Source organism: Epinephelus lanceolatus, chromosome 23, assembly GCF_041903045.1.
Source record: "Epinephelus lanceolatus isolate andai-2023 chromosome 23, ASM4190304v1, whole genome shotgun sequence".
Lineage (NCBI taxonomy): Eukaryota > Metazoa > Chordata > Actinopteri > Perciformes > Serranidae > Epinephelus > Epinephelus lanceolatus.
Genome location: NC_135756.1, coordinates 29,570,799 through 29,594,649, shown reverse-complemented (window position 1 = coordinate 29,594,649; position 23,851 = coordinate 29,570,799). Strand labels below are relative to the sequence as shown.

The following is a 23,851-nucleotide window of genomic DNA, read 5'->3' as shown; positions in this document are numbered from 1 at the left end:
CTAGAACAACTGTTAAGAGGAGACTGCGCCAATCAGGCCTTCATGGTCAAATAGCTGCTAGGAAACCACTGCTAAGGAGAGGCAACAAGCAGAAGAGATTTGTTTGGGCCAAGAAACACAAGGAATGGACATTAGACCAGTGGAAATCTGTGCTTTGGTCTGATGAGTCCAAATTTGAGATCTTTGGTTCCAACCGCCGTGTCTTTGTGAGACGCAGAAAAGGTGAACGGATGGATTCCACATACCTGGTTCCCACTGTGAAGCATGGAGGAGGAGGTGTGATGGTGTGGGGGTGTTTTGCTGGTGACACTGTTGGGGATTTATTCAAAATTGAAGGCACACTGAACCAGCATGGCTACCACAGCATCCTGCAGCGACATGCCATCCCATCCGGTTTGCGTTTAGTTGGACGATCATTTATTTTTCAACAGGACAATGACCCCAAACACACCTCCAGGCTGTGTAAGGGCTATTTGACCAAGAAGGAGAGTGATGGAGTGCTGCGGCAGATGACCTGGCCTCCACAGTCACCGGACCTGAACCCAATCGAGATGGTTTGGGGTGAGCTGGACCCAAGAGTGAAGGCAAAGGGGCCAACAAGTGCTAAACACCTCTGGGAACTCCTTCAAGACTGTTGGAAAACCATTTCAGGTGACTACCTCTTGAAGCTCATGGAGAGAATGCCAAGAGTGTGCAAAGCAGTAATCAGAGCAAAGGGTGGCTATTTTGAAGAAACTAGAATATAAAACATGTTTTCAGTTATTTCACCTTTTTTTGTTAAGTACATAACTCCACATGTGTTCATTCATAGTTTTGATGCCTTCAGTGAGAATCTACAGTGTAAATAGTCATGAAAATAAAAAAAACGCATTGAATGAGAAGGTGTGTCCAAACTTTTGGCCTGTACTGTATATCTATTTATACACACACATACATATATATGTAAGAAATAAATATGCGTGTGTGTGTGTGTATAGGGTAATACACACACCAAAAACGCTGAAAAAATTGCCATACGACTTTGCCAAATCCATTAGCATACTTTCTTTGGCTAAGCTAACGTTAGCCCAGACCATCGAGTCAAGCGGAGAAACAGCCTTCACGAGACGTGACACTCTAATTCTTCGATGCATTGCATTTGTAAATAGCACGAATTACATCTTAGAAACCATACCACACTCGTTGGATGATAATTAAAAGACTATTTTTCTTACCGTTCTCTCGTTCTCTGAACACAACCCGCTAATTCAATTCAATTCAATTCAATTTTATTTATAAAGCCCAATATCACAAATCACAATTTGCCTCACAGGGCTTTACAGCATACGACATCCCTCTGTCCTTAAGACCCTCACAGCGGATAAGGAAAAACTCCCCAAAAAAAACCCTTTAACGGGGGAAAAAAAAACGGTAGAAACCTCAGGAAGAGCAACTGAGGAGGGATCCCTCTTCCAGGACGGACAGACGTGCAATAGATGTCGTACAGAACAGATCAGCATAATAAATTAACAGTAATCCATATGAGACAATGAGACAGAGAGAGAGAGAGAGAGAGAGAGAGAGAGAGAGAGAGATGCAGGTAATGACAGTAGCTTACAACAACATTAATGAAAGTAATAATATTATAGTTATAGTTCTGGCTACTGTGGTACAATATGTTGAAAGTATGTATTAGTATCAGACAGTATACTTGTGTGACAATAGTCATATGTGTATAATAACAGTAGAAGTATGACTAATGACTAATGATGGCAGCAGCAGCAGGAGGCATCTGGCAGGACCACGGCAGCAGCACAACCACACACGTCACACTGTCCAGGCACCGCTGCGGTATGAGTTATTCTGAGAGACAGTGGAGCACAAAGGCTCCGGAGAAGAAGCCGAGTTAGTGACATCCAGAATGGCCGAGTTAGCAAGATGCAGTAATAGGATGAGAGTGAGAGAGAGAGAGAGAGAGAGAGAGAGAGAGAGAGAGAGAGAGAGAGAGAGAGAGAGGGAGCCCGGTGTATTATAGGGGGTCCTCCGGCAGACTAGGCCTAAGTCAGCCTAACTAGGGGCTGGTACAGGGCAAGCCTGAGCCAGCCCTAACTATAAGCTTTATCAAAGAGGAAAGTCTTAAGTCTAGTCTTAAATGTGGAGACGGTGTCTGCCTCCCGGACCGTAACAGGAAGATGATTCCACAGGAGAGGAGCCTGATAGCTGAAGGCTCTGGCTCCTGATCTGCTTTTGGAGACTTTAGGGACCACGAGTAACCCTGCGTTCTCAGAGCGCAGTGTTCTGGTGGGATAATATGGCACTATGAGCTCTCTAAGATATGACGGAGCTTGACCATTTAGAGCTTTATAAGTTAACAGTAGGATTTTAAATTCAATTCTGGATTTTACAGGGAGCCAGTGCAGAGAAGCTAAAACAGGAGAAATATGATCTCGTTTCTTAGTTCCTGTTAGTACACGTGCTGCTGCATTCTGAATTAGCTGGAGAGTTTTTAAGGACTTACTAGAGCTACCTGATAATAGAGAGTTACAGTAATCCAGCCTTGAGGTAACAAAAGCGTGGACCAATTTTTCTGCATCTTTTCGGGTCAGGATAGGCCTAATTTTCGCAATATTACGCAGATGAAAAAATGCAGTCCGTGAGGTTTGCTTTAAATGAGAATTAAAAGACAAATCTTGATCAAATATTACTCCGAGGTTTCTTACGGTAGTGCTAGAGGCCAGAGCAATGCCATCTAGAGAAACTATGTCATCAGATAAAGAGTCTCTGAGTTGTTTGGGGCCAAGAACAATAACTTCAGTTTTGTCTGAATTTAACATCAGGAAATTGGTGCTCATCCAATTTTTTATGTCTTTAAGGCAGTTATGGAGTTTAGTTAATTGATTACTTTCTTCTGGCTTCATCGATAAATACAACTGTGTATCATCCGCATAACAATGGAAGTTTATAGAGTGATTTCTAATGATGTTACCTAAAGGAAGCATATATAGAGTAAATAGGATTGGTCCGAGCACAGAACCTTGCGGAACTCCAAAACAAACTTTGGTACGTAAGGATGATTCATTACGAACGTCAACAAATTGAAAACGATCAGATAAATAAGATTTAAACCAGCTTAGTGCTGAACCTTTTAGGCCAATTAAGTGATCCAGTCTCTGCAGTAGAATTTGATGGTCAATTGTGTCAAACGCCGCACTAAGATCTAATAAAACAAGAACAGAGACGAGTCCTTTGTCTGAAGCAATCAGAAGGTCATTTGTAATTTTAACTAGAGCTGTCTCAGTGCTATGATGCACTCTAAATCCTGACTGAAATTCCTCAAATAAATTATTATCCTGGAGAAAATCACACAGCTGGTCTGCGACTACTTTCTCAAGGATCTTTGACATAAAGGGAAGATTAGATATTGGTCTATAGTTGGCTAACACCTCTGGATCCAGGGTGGGCTTTTTTAGGAGAGGTTTAATTACAGCTACCTTAAAAGACTGTGGTACATAGCCTGTTAATAGGGATATATTGATCATATCTAATATATGAGTGTTAACTAAAGGAAAGACCTCCTTAAGTAGCCTAGTTGGGATGGGGTCTAAGAGACACGTTGATGATTTAGATGAAGAAATCACTGCGGTCAATTCTTGAAGAGAAATTGGGGAGAAGCAATCTAAATATATATTAGATTCTACAGCTGTGTTTGAGGTTAGATAGGTAGGCCTACCATCCGAGGGCAGGAGGTCATGAATTTTGCCTCTAATAGTTAGAATTTTGTCATTAAAAAAGCTCATAAAATCATTACTGCTAAGGGCTAAAGGAATACAAGGCTCAATAGAGCTTTGACTCTCAGTCAGCCTGGCTACAGTGCTGAAAAGAAACCTGGGGTTGTTCTTGTTTTCTTCTATTAATGCTGAGTAATAGTTTGCTCTGGCATTGCGGAGGCCCCTCTTATAAGTTTTGAGACTGTCTGTCCAGATTAAACGAGATTCTTCCAGTTTGGTTAATCGCCAATTCCTTTCAAATTTTCGCGATATTTGTTTTAACCTACGGGTTTGAGAGTTATACCAAGGAGCAAACTTTCTTTGCTTTGTTAACTTCTTTTTAAGAGGAGCTACAGAGTCGAGCGTTGTTCGCAGCGAGCCTACGGCGCTATCAACAAAATGATCAATTTGGGAGAGGTTAAAGTCGGCACGGGAAACCTCTTTTACTGAAGGTATTGGTATTGAATTTAACGACGAAGTAATCTTTTCCTTAAATTTTGTGACAGCACTATCTGATAAACATCTAGTATAGTAACTGTTGCTAAGTGGCGTGTAATCGAGTAAAAAGAAATCAAAAGTAATCAGATAATGATCTGATAGCAAGGGATTCTGTGGAAAGACTTTTAGGTTATCAATTTCAATTCCATACGTCAGAACTAGATCGAGGGTATGGTTAAAACAGTGAGTGGGTTCATGTACACCCTGACTGAAGCCAATGGAGTCTATTAATGAGATAAACGCGGTAGCCAGGGAGTCATTATCAACGTCGACATGAATGTTAAAATCGCCTACAATAATAACTTTATCTGATTTAAGAACTAAACTGGATAAAAACTCTGAGAATTCAGATACAAATTCAGAATACGGGCCAGGAGCACGGTACACTATAACAAATAAAAGTGGCTGCGAGGTTTTCCAGGTCGGATGTAAAACACTAAGAACGAGGCTTTCAAATGAATTATAATCTAGTTTAGGTTTAGGGCTGATTAACAGACTAGAGTTAAAAATGGCTGCAACTCCCCCTCCTCGGCCGCTGCCTCGAGGAATGTGGGTATTATTATGACTGGGAGGAGTGGACTCATTTAGACTAACATATTCATCTTGACACAGCCAGGTTTCAGTGAGACTGAGTAAATCAATATGATTATCTGATATTAATTCGTTTACTAACACTGCTTTAGACGATAGAGACCTGATATTTAACAGTCCGCATTTAATTCTCCTGTTTTGTCTTTCTGTCACAGAAGAGGTTTTAATTTTTATGAGGTTGTTATGCACAACTCCTCTTTGTTTAATTTTAGATTTAAATAATTTAGGTGGTCGGGGGACAGACACCGTTTGTATAAAACTATGAAAACTATGGCTGGGTAACTGAACTAGAAGCTCAGAGAGGCGTTTAGGACTGCAACTCTCTGTCCTGGTCTCAACTCTGGGTTGTCAGGGATTTAAATTACTAATAAAATTTGCCAGGTTCCTAGAAATGAGAGCAGCTCCATCCAAAGTGGGGTGAATGCCGTCTCTCCTAATAAGACCAGGTTTTCCCCAGAAAGTTTGCCAATTATTAACAAAACCCACATCGTTTGCTGGACACCACCTGGACAGCCAGCGGTTAAATGATGACATGCGGCTAAACATGTCATCACTGGTCAGATTTGGGAGGGGTCCAGAGAAAACTACATCGTCCGACATCGTTTTTGCATATTCACACACCGAGGCAATATTAATTTTAGTGACCTCCGATTGGCGTAACCGGGTGTCATTGCCGCCGACGTGAATAACAATCTTACTGAATCTACGTTTAGCTTTAGCCAGCAGTTTTAAATTTGATTCAATGTCGCCCGCTCTGGCCCCAGGGATACATTTGACTATGGCCGCTGGTGTTGCTAATTTCACGTTCCTCAGAATAGAGCTGCCAATAACCAGAGTTTTATCCTCAGCGGGTGTGTCGCTGAGTGGGGAAAAGCGGTTGGAAACGTGAACAGGCTGGTGGTGAACCGTGGACTTCTGCTTGGAGCTGTGCTTCTGGCGAACCGTAACCCAACCTCCCGGCTGAACGGGAGTTACCGGAGGACAGTTAGCAGGGGCTAAGGCTATGCTATGTGGCTCCGCACCGGCTACAGGGGGCTGGCTAACTACCGCAGCTTTTGAATGGTTTTCCATGGTGCGGAGCCGCGCTTCTAATTCACTAAGCCTCGCCTCCAACGCAGCAAATAAGCTACACTTATTACAATTACCACTGTCGCTAAAGGAGGCAGAGGCATAACTGAACATTTGGCACACCGGGCAAGAAAGAGCAGGAGAAGGAGAAGCCATGGCTAAGCTAAAGTAGCTAACAAGGCTAAGAGCGTGCAAACAACAGCTAAGAGATTAGCGAGAAAGTCGTAGAAAGAAGGAGAGCTATAAGTGCTTAAACAGAACCAGTGTGGGTTATGACTTGAAGTAGACGTTAAAGCAGCGTTAAAGCAACTGAGGTGAGAAAGCAGGCTAGCAGAATTCACCAGAGCAGTACAGAGACACTGTCACAGAAACACCGGAAATGACACAACTCGCTTACCGCAATACGTCAGCACGTGAATCAGTATGACCGCCGAATAAGCAAAAATTTACACGAAGAAGAAACTTCCGCTTGGGACTTTCCAACTTTCCGGTATAGACTAGATATATGGCAGCGCCCTAGTCGGCCATCTTGACTGCAGTTGGGTCCCTCTCGTTTAGTCTTATGCTTCAGTATCAGTTGACCTTTAAAAATACATGTCCAGGCAGTATACTCTGCTTGATCATAACCAGTCACACCTTGGTTTATTGTTTCATGTATCCACATAATGTGCACACACACACACCCATTGGTGTATTGTATTGTATTTTAAGGGAGGTTGTCTGGGGTACTTAACCATAGTCAGTGTATTACATACAGTAGATGTCAGTCAGCACACTCCTAGTTTGAAGAGGCAGGATGGAGTCCAGCATGGAAGCTAAGCAGTGTAACGCTGTGGACAGGGGCAGCAACAAAACGTATTTTAGCCACCTAAAAAAAATCAATATCAGTTTAAGTGTATGCTGTATTGAGAGTATTTTTCACCACCTTGCTTTTCCATCAGACAGCCTGTTCCATCAAGCCTTTTGTTGCCGCACCCATCCACAGCAGTACATTGCTTAGCTTCTGTGTCACACTCCAGTCCAGCCTGTTTCTCTAAACTGGGGGTGTGCCAACTGACATCTACTGTATGTCCACAGCAGTACATTGCTTAGCTTCTGTGTCACACTCCAGTCCAACCTATTTCTCTAAACTGGGGGTGTGCCAACTGACATCTACTGTATGTCCACAGCAGTACATTGCTTAGCTTCTGTGTCACACTCCAGTCCAACCTGTTTCTCTAAACTGGGGGCGTGCCAACTGACATCTACTGTATGTAATACACTATTGATAAGCACTCCATACAACCCCACGTGAAAAAAAAACAAAACTATCTCTTTAAGCATCAAAAGTAAAAGTACTCATTATGTAAAATCTAATTGTAATTTTTATTCAACATTTATGTTAAAGTTATAGTTTCTATTCTTTACAGTTTGTGACAGAAAGTGACATTGTTACAGAATTGATATGCACATAATGTATTAATATACTGTAATACAATAGTGTCAGATTTCTGACATGGGCCATTCTGCATAATGAGTACTTTTTCCTTTTGGTATTTGAAGTATATTTTGATGCAAATATTTTTTTTCTTTTACCCACATGAGGTCTTGAATACATGTAACTCCTAACTGACAAAGTATACAGTAACTATAGTACAGTAAGTACAGCTTGTGAGTCTGTAATATATAACATGCATGTTTACAAAGCAAACTAAGGCTACACCAGTTTGTAAAGTGCTTACATTCAAAGCAGATGAAAACTCTCAGGTCTGCTGTGTCTCAGGTTGGTCGGTATCTGAGAGACTTTGGCCACAGTGTAGGCTAAATAGATAATCTGATCGGTCAGAATAAAGGAAAATTCAGTATCTTATTCTTTGGCAAATGGTGGGATAATGATATTATATTTTGAACGACACCCTAAGTTGCTTTTTAAATGTAACTGCTACACCAAGATGATTATTTATATATTTTAGTCTGCTGAGGGCTGTGCAGTACATTTGACAACAGAATATTTAAAGGATAAACACATAAATTATTCATGATTCTTTGTGAAGAAGTCAATTTGCAAAAAATATATTTAACTGGTTTTTATTTTTTGTAATACCCTCTGCCTATATCTCTAGTGTACATATTGTTCTGTTAATAGAGAGGGAAAAAATGTGAACCGAAGTGTACCAACATTCACCAACAGAGGGAGCCCTCGCACCGTGGCATACAGTAAACTGTCTGCTATCACTTTGCAGAGGAGGTGTGTATAAGACTGTCATAACACTTGTGGGAAATGAACATTTGAGATTGCGTATTGATTTTGATGATGCCTATTTGATTCTCTGTGTTTAAGTTGTGAGATAGTCAGGTGGCAGCCAGCTGAAATTCAACAGAGAGTTGACATTACAGGGCCATTGTACTGAGGAAGGCCTAATACACATGATTAATACTTGCATGAATCAACCTTGTCATGTGGTCAGCAACTTTTCTTTTACTTACCAGATCATATGTAAGGTAAAACAGGAAGTCTGGAAGAGAGAACACCATGTTTGAGTCTTCTCTCCATTCTCCAAGTCAGATTTGAGTTATCACACTGAGTCTGTAATTTTTAAGAGAACCAGCAACTCTCAATATTTGAGAATTTCTTCAACAGATTTGGCGATGAGGATGTGAAGGACATTACGTTGATCCTTACGTTGAACTTACATTAAGTTGGGCATACACTGAGTGATTTCAGCCTGTTAAGTGTTGTTTTTTGTTATTAACAGTTATATTCTTATTTCTTTCTTTCAGATTTAACACATAATTAACAAAGGAAAATCAGATGGGAAAAACAGGAATGGAAAATAAACAGGACAAAACAGAACTATATGTAACATATGTTTTTATTTTATTTTTTGTAATACCCTCTGCCCATATCTCACATATCTCTAGCGTACATATTGTTCTGTTCATAAAGAGGAAAACAATGCGTACGTAAGTGTACCAACAGAGGGAGCCCTCACACCATGGCATACAGTAAACTGTCTGCTATCACTTCATCATGTGTATAGAAGACTGACATAACACTTAACATAACACCTCTTGGTGGATAGGCAAGCCAGCATCCACAGGTGCTCAACAGTTACCCCAACATTATTGTCCAACTTCAGGCCCAGCAAGCATACTTTAGGGCACACAGGGAAAATGACATTAAAAAAATCTGACACAAGAGACACCACTTCTGACCATAGTGTTTTAAGAGATGGACAGTCCCAGAGTAAGTGAAATAGAGAACCTCTGTGGCCACAGTTATGCCAGCATAAGTCTTGATGTTTATCATCCATCTTGGATAATCTCACAGGAGTGATACATGCTCTGCACAGAATCTTATATTGTGTGATCCCAAATCTCACACACTTAGAAGAACTTAAAGCTGATCTCCAAATCATGTTCCACTGGGAGGCAGTCAGAGATGTATCATGATCATGCTCCCAAGCCAGCTGGACAGAAAAATATGGATTAGGGGCAGCTATGGACATTATGTTATAGATATCTGAGACCACACCTCTTGCCAGGGTTGCCATCTTTAGAAGCTGATCCCACTCTGGACATGAGGCAGGAACCACTCCCTCGAGTCCAAGAGGTCAAATTGATTTTTAAGTTGTTGAAATGGTAACATTGTTCTGCTAAATAGCTGTCCAGCTTTAGTAATGCCAAGTTTCTGCCATAATTTATTACCTCCACCAAGGAGGTTATGTTTTCGCCGGCGTTTGTCTGTTTGTTTGTTTGTCTGTTTGTTTGTCTGCAAAATAACTCAAAAAGTTATGAACGGATTTTGATGAAATTTTCAGGAAAGGTGGATAATGGGACAAGGAACAGATGATAAAATTTTGGTGGTGATCGGTTGAAGCAAAGTGGATAAAATAATGAATAAAATCTATTGTCTGACATCCTCAGCAGCAATTCCAATTTCTAATGAGATGGTGAAAATAGCGCCATCTGGTGGCCGGAAAGCACGTCTCGTTCTACTTGCTAAATATTGTTGTAATTCTAAAGTTGAAATTAATGTTCTGTGTTGCAAAAATAAAGTGAAAAATACAAAAAACATATTATATTCTGTGTTGGTACAAAATAAAAATGAAATAAATACACCACAGTGTCTCCATGGTGAAGGCATATATAACCTAATAATGATAGTGATGCAAATAACCTAATTGTGATGGAGGCTACATAATCTCATGCAGAGGGGGAGGGAATATCACCTACTTGGCGGAGATCTGTACTCTCTGGCCTCTAGTTTCGCAGACCGGGTGAGGCGGGGGCACAGCGCACCTGAGCTTCGCCAACTGGGTGTGGCCAGGCGGATTTTGCAAGTTTGGCATACCGTGCGCCTGGCGCAGCTACTCCTCTTTCCCACCTCCGTCCCTCCTACCTGCGCAAGTCGGAAAGAGGGAGGAGAGAAGGCGTGGAGTGGGTTTTACACACATCACACCAATCAAATGAGCCCCTCTCCTTGCCCTTAAATGCGCTGCGCGAAGGCGTAATGAGAGTTTACTCAATTCGCCATGGCAGAAGAGAGCAGCAGCGTCAGACGGCCAAACTTCTCCCAGGAGGAAACTGATGTTTTGGTCCAGGAGGTCCAAGCTCGCAGTGTCTGAATATACGGAACTGCGAGCAGACCTCCACGGGCTGATGATGCAAAGGTAGCCTGGGAGGAGGTCACCACAATTGTAAATCAATGCGTTTTTCTCGTGCGCGCGCACGCTTCTCTCTCTTTCTCTCTCTATATTTACATGTATATGTTCATTAATATGCACTGTCTCTTCTTAAATAAATAAATTGAAAATTGAAAATTGAAATGAACATGGCCGTGATACTTGGTGCACCCAGTCCTTGTCCTCCTTTGCCTCTGCTACTGAACCTGTGATAAGTTACTCTGTTCAAGTGGCCGCTTCTTCATTCAGCACATTTTAATTTCATGTTTAAATGTAAGCTGTTATGTGGCCAATAAAAAAAATGCTGAGTGTAAAACCTGACTTACTGTATCATACTGATTGTAACAAATTTATTGTGTGGGCGTGTCTTTGTAGAATTTCAACCAAGTTAATTTTTTAACTCAGAGTAAAGTAACTCAATTACTTGTAACACAGTTGATGTAATTTTATGAGTTTATCTGAAATTGAAAAAATGCATTGCATTCGTATACAGTATAACTTAGGACCCCAATTCAAGTTTTCTTCTTTTTTTTCCTTTGTTGAGATTTGACAGGGAAAATTGATTTCAGTACTGTTTTGTATGGGTTTACCAGACACTGCTTTAATCAGAAAAAACTTTATACTAAAGCCTACTTTACACTACATGGTTCAAGTGACCCAATTCCGATTTTTTTCCTCTCGAGTGGCACAGATCGGATCTGTAACATGAACGTGTAAACAGGAAAAAAACGCATGATATCAGATATTGTCAGATCAGATTCAGGCCTCTTTCATATGTGGAAATATATCAGATATGAATCAGATATCTGACAATAGGTCTGTAATCTAAACAGACAAATCGGATATTTCCGGGGCTGCATCCCAAGTCTCTTATTTTTATAGTGCTACTGCTAGCTCCTTGCTTGAACCGGAAGTCGTTCGAGGTCCGCCATCTTCTAGGCCGTCCCAAGTCTCTTATTTGTGCAGCGAGGAGCTAGCGCTAGGAGCTAGCAGCAAGCTTTAAGCAGCTACGAGCCTATGGGAGCGATGAGCGAGCATTCTCGGGGTGCGTCCCAAGTCTCTTATTTTTATAGTGCTACTGCTAGCTCCTCGCTTGAACCGGAAGTCGTTCGAGGTCCGCCATCTTCTAGGCCGTCCCAAGTCTCTTATTTGTGCAGCGAGGAGCTAGCGCTAGGAGCTAGCAGCAAGCTTTAAGCAGCTACGAGCTAGGATGGTCGAGAGGTTCCTAACAGGAAGTCTTTTTCAGCTTGAGGCTCTGACGTATAAATACCCACCCCCTACATCTGACTCATTTGAACGGGATGGCGGAGAAATAACGCAAGTGTACCCGTTACATGCATTCTTTGCAATGAAACGCTGTAATTCACATGCCTACGTGACTACAAAGAGTAACGTTAATGATATTTCCTGCAAGACTGTCATGTTGTTATTAAGTTTATTTCATTCACAACCCACTGCGTTGTTCAGCGGACTGTTGGTGATGTGTGGCTGTTAAATGTGCAGCTGCTCATGTCCAGAACCACACGTGCTGATATAATACTACGCACACACACACACACACACCCACACACACACACACATTTGCCCATCATTAATTGTCCTGCATGTCATGTGAGTGGAATAATGTTTAATAGCTTGTTGGTAATATTAATTATTAATATTAATATTAATAAATATTAATATTAATAGTTAATATTATTACTTTCATGGTGTTGTAAGCTACTGTCATTACCGTCTGTCCTGCGTCTCTCTCTGTCTCTCTCTGTCTCTCTCTTTCTGTCTCATTGTGTCATGCGGATTACTGTTAATTTATCATGTTGATCTGTTCTATACGACATCTATTGCACATCTGTCCGTCCTGGAAGAGGGATCCCTCCTCAGTTGCTCTTCCTGAGGTTTCTACCATTTTTTTCCCCGTTAAAGGGTTTTTTTTGGGGAGTTTTTCCCCTGCGAGGGTCCAAAGGACGGGGGGGCGGGGGGGCTTTGATCAGCAAATATAATTTTGATCAGCAAATATAATGTGACTTGGGATGTAGATATGCAGCAGATGCAGCTGTGCCACCGTCATCAGAAATGGACGTCGCTTCACGTGACGCTACAGTGGAAAGGACGTCTCATGTCTCTTAAACCGACAATGCTAGCTCATCGCTCCTAGCGCTAGCTCCTCACATTTTTTCCTAGGTGGGAGGGGCTAAACTGCGCTGTTTCTCCGCCATCTCGTTCAAATGAGCCAGATGTAGGGGGCGGGTATTTATACGTCATGGCGTTCAGCTGAAAAACTCTTCCGGATAGGAAGCTCTCGACCATCCTAGCTCGATCGCTCCTAGCACTAGCTCCTCGCATTTTTTCCTAGGTAGGAGGGGCTAAACAGCTAGCAAAGTCAGCTAGGTAAGATAACTAGCAGTAATTTAAGAGACTTGGGATGTACCCCTGGCAATCCACGTTGTACGTCATGAATAATGCTACAACAGCACATTTTGATGACGTGCTCATGAGCAAGGGAAAGGAAGGAAAGCCAAATAAATCGCACGTTAATCAAAAGTTATGAACCAAAAAAAAGCACAATCTATCCCGAGTGAGACAAACTGCTTGATCCCCGTCTCCAGTGTACCAGCAGAAAACCTGCAGAACCGAATCAGCGAAAAAACACACCGGGCTACACAGCCTCTCTACCTGAGCAACTGAAGCTGCGGCTCGCACCCTTGACACACACACACAGACGGTGCTTCTGCATGCCAGCCAAACGTGTGTGCAACTGTGAGAAATAAATATGTGAGGTGTACGCTGCTTTTCTATCTTTTTTTTATTTTTCTTTCTTTTTTTCTGTCAGAGACATACACTCCTAACACAGGACGGGTTGTTTTTATTGACTGAGTTAATTATTAAGCCATAGTGATGCGCGGATCGGCTCTGATAGCACCCGAATCAGCATGTACCTATCAATCATCCAGCCGCACCCGTCTGCAGCTGCACGGACATTCCCACCGCTCTGTGTAGGCTAAGTTACCTTTTAAATTATGTGGAGCAGCGCCAGCTTTCTAGGTGATTTATTCTTTAACGATTAACTTCAAATATTTAAAGTTAGTCCTTAAAATTGGTTTCAGTAATGTAAACATTTTCATGCGTGCAGTAATGTCACTGTAGCAAACACCGTGGGACATTTACACCGTGGTCAAGAGTGCTGGACCGGAAGTGTCGTACAAAAAAACGGAAACTGGCTGCGTTCTGTTTTGCCTCCGTGTCTCCGTGAAAAATAAGGTGAATAGAACATGTAAACAGCAGTCAGGAAAAATCGGATATAGGAAACAAATCGGATTTGGGCATCAAGACATTGTAGTGTAAAGGCAGTCTAACTGTCTTGTGTACCCGCATGAATCACGTGACCAATCAGTACTTAAGAACACCTGTGTATGCTTGGACCACACCTGTGTGCACCTGATGACGCTACACGCGAAACGCGTTGTTCACAACGAAAAAAAAGATCTAGAGTAAAGTCTACATATCAGTGTGCGGAGGTTTATCCCTATTATTGTTGTAAACATATTCCTGCCATCTACCAGCACCTGACCCTACCGGCTGTGCACGGATATCCACCTATCTACTAACTGTCTTGTATTTGATTAGGTGGTTCAGGAGGATATAACGTAGCTGAAACAGAGCATGAGGACTATTAAAAATATCAGGTTTATCATCAGGGAGGAGGAGGATCTTTTCCAGCCACTAATGGCATTGGTAGCATTACTGACTATGCCATAGTGTAAGCTTGTTTTGCTAACATGTATTTTTATTTGCACATAAACCTATCAAACCAAAAGGAAGTTGTTTCGTTGTTTGTTTTTGGAATTGTTGACTCAATGCACTTTAAATCTCTGAATAGGGGCCTACCTCAAATACTTGATATCACTTAAAAGAAGAAATAAATCTAGTTGTTTATTTCTGATGTAAAAAGTTGTCAGAATAAATGTTGTGAATATTACTTTGTGTTTGTGTCTTTGGAGAATGTTGACCAAGTTAATTTTTTAGATTTGAAATGAAGTGACTCAGTTATTCTTTAAATTGTTAATGTGATGTCATTAGTTTTTGTGACAGTGAAAAATGCATAGTATGCATATAACTTTCTAGTTGTGTAAGACTTTGGCTCAAGCCTGGCTTAAAGGGAAATTTCAGTTTATTTCAACCTGTCTCCTATCGTCCTAAATTTGTTTCAAGTCACTAGTGACATAAAAATAATAGTTAGCATGTTAGCATGTCCGCGCTTTGGAAAGCAGAGCTAGATGGTAAACAAACATGGCAACACACAGGTAAGGTAAGACAACACGTTTACATGTTGTTTTCTATATGTTCTCTGACATTTATCCTAACGATATGAGGTGGTCTTTGTGGAGAAAAAGCTTGTTTAGTGGACTAACTTTGCACTTGAAGGTATGCCCGTTCACTTACGTTTTAACAGGTCTGACGCTACTATGCGCCCCAGCTGTATCTAGGCTAACGGCTAACATGCTAACTATTATTTTTATGTCACTAGTCACTTGAAACAAATTCAGGACGATAGGAGAAGGGTTGAAATAAACCGAAATTTTCCTTTAAAATATATGTTGATGCAAATAATAATGATATAAGTTGATATATATAGTGCAGCCTTCGCAGAAGTCTTTTACCGACCGACACACCCCCCTGATTGGATATCAGTTATTGATTGGACAGCTGATCGGACTGATCTCATATGTCACAACGTCACTAGAGTTTCATACAGAATGAAGACAGATAAGTGATTTGTACATTCCTGAGCGTCATTTTGATGAGTTACAGAATTTTAATTTTCCCTGAAACATTTAACCTAATAGATCATTTCCAGTGTTCAAAGACATCATGGTCATATTCTGTGTTACTAAATAATGAACTCACAATCAGAATATCAATAAATACAGATGTAAATAATGAATACATTATATAAACATATTCTATGACTCTGAGCAGGACACAGGACAGACTATAGATACAAAATGCAGGTTGTTGTTCACGTGCAGGTGACTGTTAGAGAGAGAGAAAACACTGCTGCTCTGCTACTGAGAACTGTAGCTGTATCTTTATCATTATTTAAGTGAATAGAACATTATGTGTGTGCAGACACAAACTCATTAAAACTTTCTACAGCTGTCAATAAAGACTCCTGACAGCTGATCCACCTGTGATCAGATGCCGCCGTCATCACAAATGGATGTCACCTGACTCGCCTTACGTGACGCTTCAGAGGGAAAGACGTCTCAGTTCTCTGAAGACATATTTCCTCCTCTCTCCTTGCTTCTAATCCTCGCATCTGTCCCCCGTTGTTATACTTATAATTGATCATTATAATTATAATACTACTATAGTTATTATTATTAATCAGAGTTCCAAATTGCTAGTTAAGTGAACTTCATGAGACTGATTTCATTAACTGGCTATCATTGTTCCCTTTTTGGGAATGTTGCCCCACGAGGTGATTTAATGTAAATTGCACCATATAATTTAATTAAATCAACAATTAATATTAATAAATGTCAATAATTTCTGATAACCGTTTTGACACTTTGAACCAATGACTGGTGTGACCTGTTAAGAAGTGAGGTCCTAACAGTAACAAGAATGTTATCTATCTGCTTGACTCTAAGCGTTCCTAAGGTGTAGTCAGAGGGCTTGGTTTTTTATATTGTGTGCTTGCCAAAAAAACATCATCAGTGCTGGATCTGATTACAGGTACAACAGGTTCTGCTGTCGTTAGTGTCAGTGTTCCAGAACCGATGAAGTGCATGTAGCAGCATTTCTTCTTTTATCACCCATTCATTCTTTGTGAAGGCCTACCTGTGGCTCTTATTAAGAAAAATTAGTAATTATTTTACTATGAATAAAATGATCTAGCAGCCAGTGCTAGATCAGATCAGATCAGACAAGACAAGACACGACACAATCAGATAATCCTTTATTCGTCCTACAGTGGGGAAATTTGCAACATTACAGCAGCAGAGGGATTGTGCAAGCAGGACGCATCAGTAGAAAAAAAAATATAAGGCAATATGAAAGTACGTATCAATAAAAAGAAAAACATAGGTCGGTGTAATGAGTAAACTGTACAAAACAAAGAGCAATATAATAAGCAAACAGTGCATAAAAACACAGAGCAATATAAAAGAAGCAAAATATAATAAAGAGACAGACTGAGTGGCTGATTTCATATTAGTTACTGATGGGATAGATATTGCACAGTTTAGCATATATGTATCAGGGCAGATAAAATTGAGTATTTGCGTCACTCTGCAGGCATATTTTGAGGCAGACCACTTTGCCATGACCAAAAAGGGACTAGAGTAGGCTTAGAGTAGATGCCATTCTTTGTGCATCGCACTGAGATCATAAGGACAAGGGCCCTTACACCACACCACACCCTGGATCTGTAACAGCATTGTCATTGCCACTCCTAAATTCTAACATTAATGGTCCTCATCCTGCAGCATCACTGTAGTGTGATTCCTTAAAATATTTATTTATATTTTATATCCTCCTGAGACCCTGCACCCTCAGCTTAACTTAGACATGTTGTCCATGTTTGTGGACACTTTTTTGTGCTAGTGGTAGGAAGAGCACAAGACACAAATCCATGTAAAAACAAGATGGCAGCCATCCCTGCTAAGTCAGTCTGCAGCTGGTCCAAACACAAAAGCAGACAACGTTCAAAACCTGAAAAAAAAAAAAAAAAATATATATATATATATATATATATGGTTAAAAACTTGTTTATTTATGATGAATAATGTTTGCAGTTTGATATTGCATATAAATTTGACCAATTTTAGCCACAGTAACAAGCTAGGACACTGTTAATTTGGAAGTATCTGTTTGAGGATACTGGAACTTCATTATCATCTCGTCTGTGGACTTTGGGACATTATTATTGCAGTATTTCACACAGGACAAAATTGGTGTGACAGACTTTTCCTACAGACAAAAAGGACATTCCTAGCTTAGAATATGGAGCAAGGAACAATTATACAGAGTTACAAAAATGAACAAAACGTAGTTTTGCTTCTGCACAGTCAGTCAGGGTCTCAGGAGGATTTTACATATTCATTGTAATTACTTCTATAATCAATATAAAATGCAATATAATACATGACCTCATCAAGGTCCACTCAGCATCGATCTGCAGCATCCTCCATCACATAGCAGTCCTGCAGCACCCCTACAGTAGGTTACTGATATACACTAACAAGACTACATATATAATACTGTAATGGCATGTATGTTTAGCACGATCACTTATATAATACAGTAGTATAATGCTTTTAGTATTTATAATGATTCCCTATTTGGCCTAGTATGTTTCATTTTTCAAAATGACACACCCTGTGTTTTAAATCTCACTCAGGTCCTCGATCCCTAATCTACTATGTCTTTACCAACCTCCTGGAATATTTGACATCATGATGGGGTCTAATTACCAAAGACTTTAACATTTGTCATCCTTATGTATGTTACCCCTCTATACTGGTTCGAACCTAGCAGGCTGAAGAAACCATTCGCCTTCACTGCGTTTATTCTGACAAGAAGCACAGTAATGTAGTTGGTGATGATGTACTACACAGTCAGACACAGCTCCTGCCCCTACACATTAAAATAAAACGCAATAAATGCAAAGCTGCCGCCATTTCACATTAGCTGTGCAGTACTCCACAAAACAACAGTAAGCTAGCAAACTCATCTTCAATTGACCAAAACAAAAAACATAACAATAATTTATGCTTTCTGACGGTCACAAAACATGACAAGATAACTCATGACACTTAATATACACTTTGATTTGAGTGAAGTGAGGTTTACAGGGTAATATCTGAAAGAAAATCACGGAGCTGTTCACAGTACTGCAAAAATCAGCAGCAGCAAAAGGGGACGAGCTGACGTTTTCCAGTCGCTATAGTTACCACCACTGCCACAAGAGGGCATTCAAATAAAACACATTTAAAGAAGCTTGGCCTAGATAAACATATGATATTAAGCCATTTCTTAAACACAAAACAATGAAAATAAGCGCCAGCAAGATAACTTGTTTACAAAATAAAATGAACGCTCTATGATTACCGGAATTAATTTTGACAGACTTCAGTTATCAATAACAACTCAGTTAATGTGCACATGTAAATGAATATTCTTTTTTTTCCCAGAATGAATCTCTCCTGATTGAAATGGTTTAAAAGAAGGACATCTTACTATATAATGACGAAAACTCTGTCTGTGTGTGTGTCTGTTCCACGTTTTTCTCCTCACTGACTTGGTCAATCCATGTGAAATTTGGCACAGTGGTAGAGGGTCATGGGAGGATGCGAATGAAGCAATATTACATCAACTGGCCAAAGGGGGGGGAGCTATAGCAACCGACTGAAATTGCAAACTTTGAATAGGCATACTAGGCACACTTCAAATCGATCTCTTCCTAGGAAGTTTGACCGATCTGCATGAAACTGGGTGAACATAATCTAGGGACCAATATCTAAAGTTCCCTCTTGGCAAAAGTTGGAAAACTTACTAAAACTGCTTCTATAAGGCAATGAATATTGCGGAGGGCGTGGCTCATCACATAAAGGTGTATAACATCTCAAGGGTTTCAGCGATCACCACGCAACTTTGTAGGCATATGACCACACATAATCTGAGGGGACCCCTCCATTATTGACCCGATCAAACAAAATGGGGGCGCTAGAGAGCTAATTTCTTATCTAGGCCTAACCGCCATATTGATTTTTACTAAACTTGGTAGATATGTAGAACAGGACGCCTCAAGGTGACTGGAGAAATTTAACTCTAATTGGCAACTGGGTGGCGCTATAACAACAGAAAAATGCTTAAAATGGCTAAAATGTGACCGATCGCTGTGGCTCCCCCTGTGGCCAAATGTTTGGTTTTTTTTCTTCTAATTTTTGGTATGACTAAGTCATGGTATGGTATGCTGTACATAATCATGGAAACTGTCAGTCAGTCATTCTGTCAGTCCCACGTTTTTCTACTCACTGACGGGTCAATCTATGTGAAACTGCACATAGGCATGAAGGATTGGCATAGGTAGAAGGTGACAAAGCTACTTTTTCCAAAAATTACACTATTAGTATATGCTTTTACAAAGTCACTTTTAATTGAATTGTATGCATTCACCCCACGAGTTACTGCGCACACGCGTGTTGATATATGTATCCACCTCAAACAGACATCAGCTGTAGCTGAGCAGCGGAGTTACACTGTGCACGCGTGTTAATATATGCATCCACCTCAAACAGACATCATCTCAGCTGCAGCCGATAAAGGTAGGCTTATTAATTACTTAATTACATTTACACTGCTAAAACGTGCACACTGATGTCAAATTGACAAGCTAACCAATTGCCATGCTGTGTAGGTGTATGTGCGCGTGGGAAGTTGCCCCATACCCCTCAACTTTGCGTGTCTGTGTTTGTGAGTGTAGCTAGGGGAGACTTTAGATTTTGGTCAATTGTACTATCAAATCTCCAAAAAGTCTGTCTGAATACATTGCTCTTCTTAATGGGTTCAGTTGACTATTTAATCTGCAATTTCCTATGACCTGTATTCCAAACACACACCATGTCAAACTGTACGTGGACAACTGTGCACTCACTAGGTATGGACTAGTTTAAAGTAATTGGCTGCTCATGTTCAACTTTATGTGTATGGTATGTAGCCTACAGTATGTACAGCATTCTAGACTAATCTGTTAACATTATGTGAATCCACTTATTCAGGGGAGGATAATCCAACATGCTTTAATGCACATGTGAGTATGATTAAGATATGCTTAATATATAACATCTGTTTCTTCAGACATCTTACCTTTAACAAGTGCATCACAAACAGTTTTTTTGCAGCAACTCCACCGATGCTTACTTCCAGGAAACAATCAAGAGGCTCCACAATACACCGTACGGAGATGACGTGACTTTGATGAAATGGCACTTCAGGAGTTGTTGTAAAAGCAACAATATCACACCTGAGGCCATGCTGTTGTACTAAATATCAATATATTCAGTAAAACAGCACTCCCTCTCCTGCAGACATGTTCAAAGTGTGGCACAGGGGCCAGTAATGGCCCGCAGACTGATTTTAAACAGCCCTCGGCTTGTCTTTCAAAAAATACTAAATTTTTAACACAGTACTGGATCATCGACCAACATTACTTTGCATGTTTTTCATCCACCTCATGATGGCAGGACTATTATACAGTCTGTAGACATACACTAGAACTACACAGGCATAACTAATGTGTTTTCATAGACAGACGGTAAGAGCAAACCAACAGCAGACACAGCAGGTGTGGCAGAAGCAGCGAGGGCAACTGCCTCCAGGAGTGGCAGACAGTTGAATCGTTTCTTTAATTAAAGATTAAACTGTTGCATTTCTGTCATTTGAATGTAATTTTTTGAAAAGCAGCTGGCCCCCAGGTATTTTTACATCATCTAATCTAGCCCCTGTGTCATTACAGGGTTGGTTGTGTGAGAAATTAAAACTGTGCATTGACAATATAATAACACATCCATGAAATCTGAGTTCATTCAATAATCAGTCTTTATTTGTTGGTTGTCAGGCACTTCACTATTATGAACTGCAAAGTCAGATATACCGGTGCATTGTTTTTACGTGTTGGTTCTATTTCTAGCATTCCATCAATGCAAATAACCCCGCCCTCTGTCACAGCCTTTACAGTATTTCAAACCATGTGTGTGTCATTGCTGTTGCATTATCTGCGCTCATGCACAAGACAGGAGAAAAGCCATGAACGTATATTGAGAAAGGCAGTGAGAGCAAGACAATAAATCCAACCCACTAAAAGAGCATTGATGAGAGGGGTGAATTTGTTTGAGTGTTGAGTTGAGTATCAAAAATCATTCCTCAGAATTGCTGACCTTCATGAATCAGAGAACAAACTTTCCTGCAAACCAGCAAGATAAAGTGAAGGATTACACCAAGATTTCAACATTGTGTTCCCTACAAATTAATCTCTGCTGAGGTAAGACACATTCAAGTTTGATTCTATAGACAAAACTAAATGTGGCCACTAACCATTCTTATACATGTGTATACTTTTTAGGTACATGTATTGTATTTTTACTATTATTCTACTTAAACTTTTGCTCCACTACTCAGAGGGAAATACTGTACAGTACACTTGAGTGTATTTACTTGACAGGCTTCTTTGTTGATTAAAATTTACATACAATTATCACTTTGTTTTTGATGATGTTGATCAGCATGGTTCCAAGTTTAGTTTTGAGAACTCAATCAATGTGAGGTTTGAAGGCAAGTTCAGGGTTAAGCCATAAACAGTTGTTGAATGATGATGTCTAAGTGTAGATTGTAATGTTTATATAATCATGCATTCAAAACGTCTTGTTAGTAAAACTGCGGCTAATTTGATCTATATCAGGTTTAGCCTAATACTTGGATAAAATGAGTATCTGTGCTTTTTACAAGTATGCGTATCATCAGAGTAAAATATGACAATATCTTACAATTTAATGACAAAAACTCTGTCTGTGGGTGTGTGTGTATGTGTTTGTTCTACGTTTTTCCCCTCACTGACTTGGTCAATCCATGTGTAATTTGGCACAGTGGTAGAGGGTCATGGGAGGATGCGAATGAAGCAATATTACATCAATTGACCAAAGGGGGGCGCTATAGCAACCGATTGAAATGGCAAACTTTGAATGGGCATATCTCATGCCCTGTATGTCGTAGAGACATGACACTTTGCCCAGAGATGCCTCTCCTCATGAGGAACAAATGTGCCTCAAGAACCCATAACTTCCGGTTATATAGATTTTCTACCATTTTGAATTATTTGAAAAACACTTCAAATCGATCTCTTCCTAGGAAGTTTGACTGATCTGCATGAAACTCGGTGAACATAATCTAGGGACCAATATCTAAAGTTCTCTCTTGGTAAAAGTTGGAAAACTTACTAAAACTGCTTCTATAAGGCAATGAATATTGCAGAGGGCGTGGCTCATCACATAAAGGTGTATAACATCTCAAGGGTTTCAGCGATCACCACGCAACTTTGTAGGCATATGACCACACATAATCTGAGGGGACCCCTCCATTATTGACCCCATCAAACAAAATGGGGGCGCTAGAGAGCTAATTTCTTATCTAGGCCTAACCGCCATATTGATTTTTACTAAACTTGGTAGATATGTAGAACAGGACGCCTCAAGGTGACTGGAGAAATGTAACTCTAATTGGCAACTGGGTGGCGCTGTAACAACAGAAAAATGCTTAAAAATGGCTAAAATGTGACCGATCGCTGTGGCTCCCCCTGTGGCTGAATGTTTGTTTTTTTCTAATTTTTGGTATGACTAAGTCATGGTATGGTATGCTGTACATAATCACGGAAACTGTCAGTCAGTCTATCTACCAGTGTGCCCCACTTTTAAGTCAATACAACATATAAACACTTTAACTATCTGCCTTTCAACGTGCTACCTTAACTACTAATGTACAGCTTTAGCCCACTAACTATTGTTGGATTTTGGCTCACTCTATCACTAAATGTTGACTATGTGAGAGCCTGGTCCTGCGTGTTCTTTCATGAAGAGAATAGAGAAGATATTCGGTCTCAATCAGTAGATTTATTAAGCAGTAAAGGAATAAAGTTACAGAGCTCTGGGTCTGATCTACACATTCCTGATGAACAACAAAGTCTGTCAGTTCACCAAGTCTGACCTCCTGTCTCTCCCTGACCCAGTATATTTTGGCGTAACAGAGTGTCATTGTGCACGGGCGTGGTTCAGTCTTCTCATTGGTTGCTCGCTGCCTGCTTCCTCATTCTCTTACACTGCTGCCTCGTGTTGATCTGACTCGTTGGGGCTGATTCTTCCTGTTTTGAAAAGACAAGAGCAACATTTCCCCACCCCCAATGTACAGAATTATCTGAATACAACAAGCTCTGTTCTTTCTGCCATACATGATCATAATTATCTATTCTAGCTGAATGTTATTATGTGAGCTCATCCGTTACATCACTATACTTCTCCTTCTGTACTTCTCCACTCTGTAAAGCAAGCACATTTCAATCAGTTAAATCATCACAGTAGTTTTCCATTATATATGTCACACAGTTCATGTCTTAAATGCATAAGCAACACACCTATATTCCATTACTATCCCACTACTGGCAATGGTATTAAATAAAGACAGTATATGTTTGTACACTCTCCCCACGAATGCTTCAGTAGTTATTTGTAGTAG

The 23,851-nt window shown here is 40.3% G+C and overlaps 1 protein-coding gene across 2 annotated transcripts in view; it reads left to right on the top strand.

Annotated features, from left to right (window-relative positions):
- The first annotated feature begins 21,473 nt into the window (after positions 1–21,473).
- The window catches only part of LOC117249638 (NXPE family member 3-like), a 41,058-nt gene continuing 38,680 nt past the window's right edge, over positions 21,474–23,851 (top strand). For both annotated transcript variants that reach the window (XM_078165326.1, XM_078165325.1), the window contains exon 1: positions 21,474–21,611. The gene's annotated coding sequence lies outside the window, so the exon portion shown is untranslated. The remainder of the gene's footprint in view (positions 21,612–23,851) is intronic.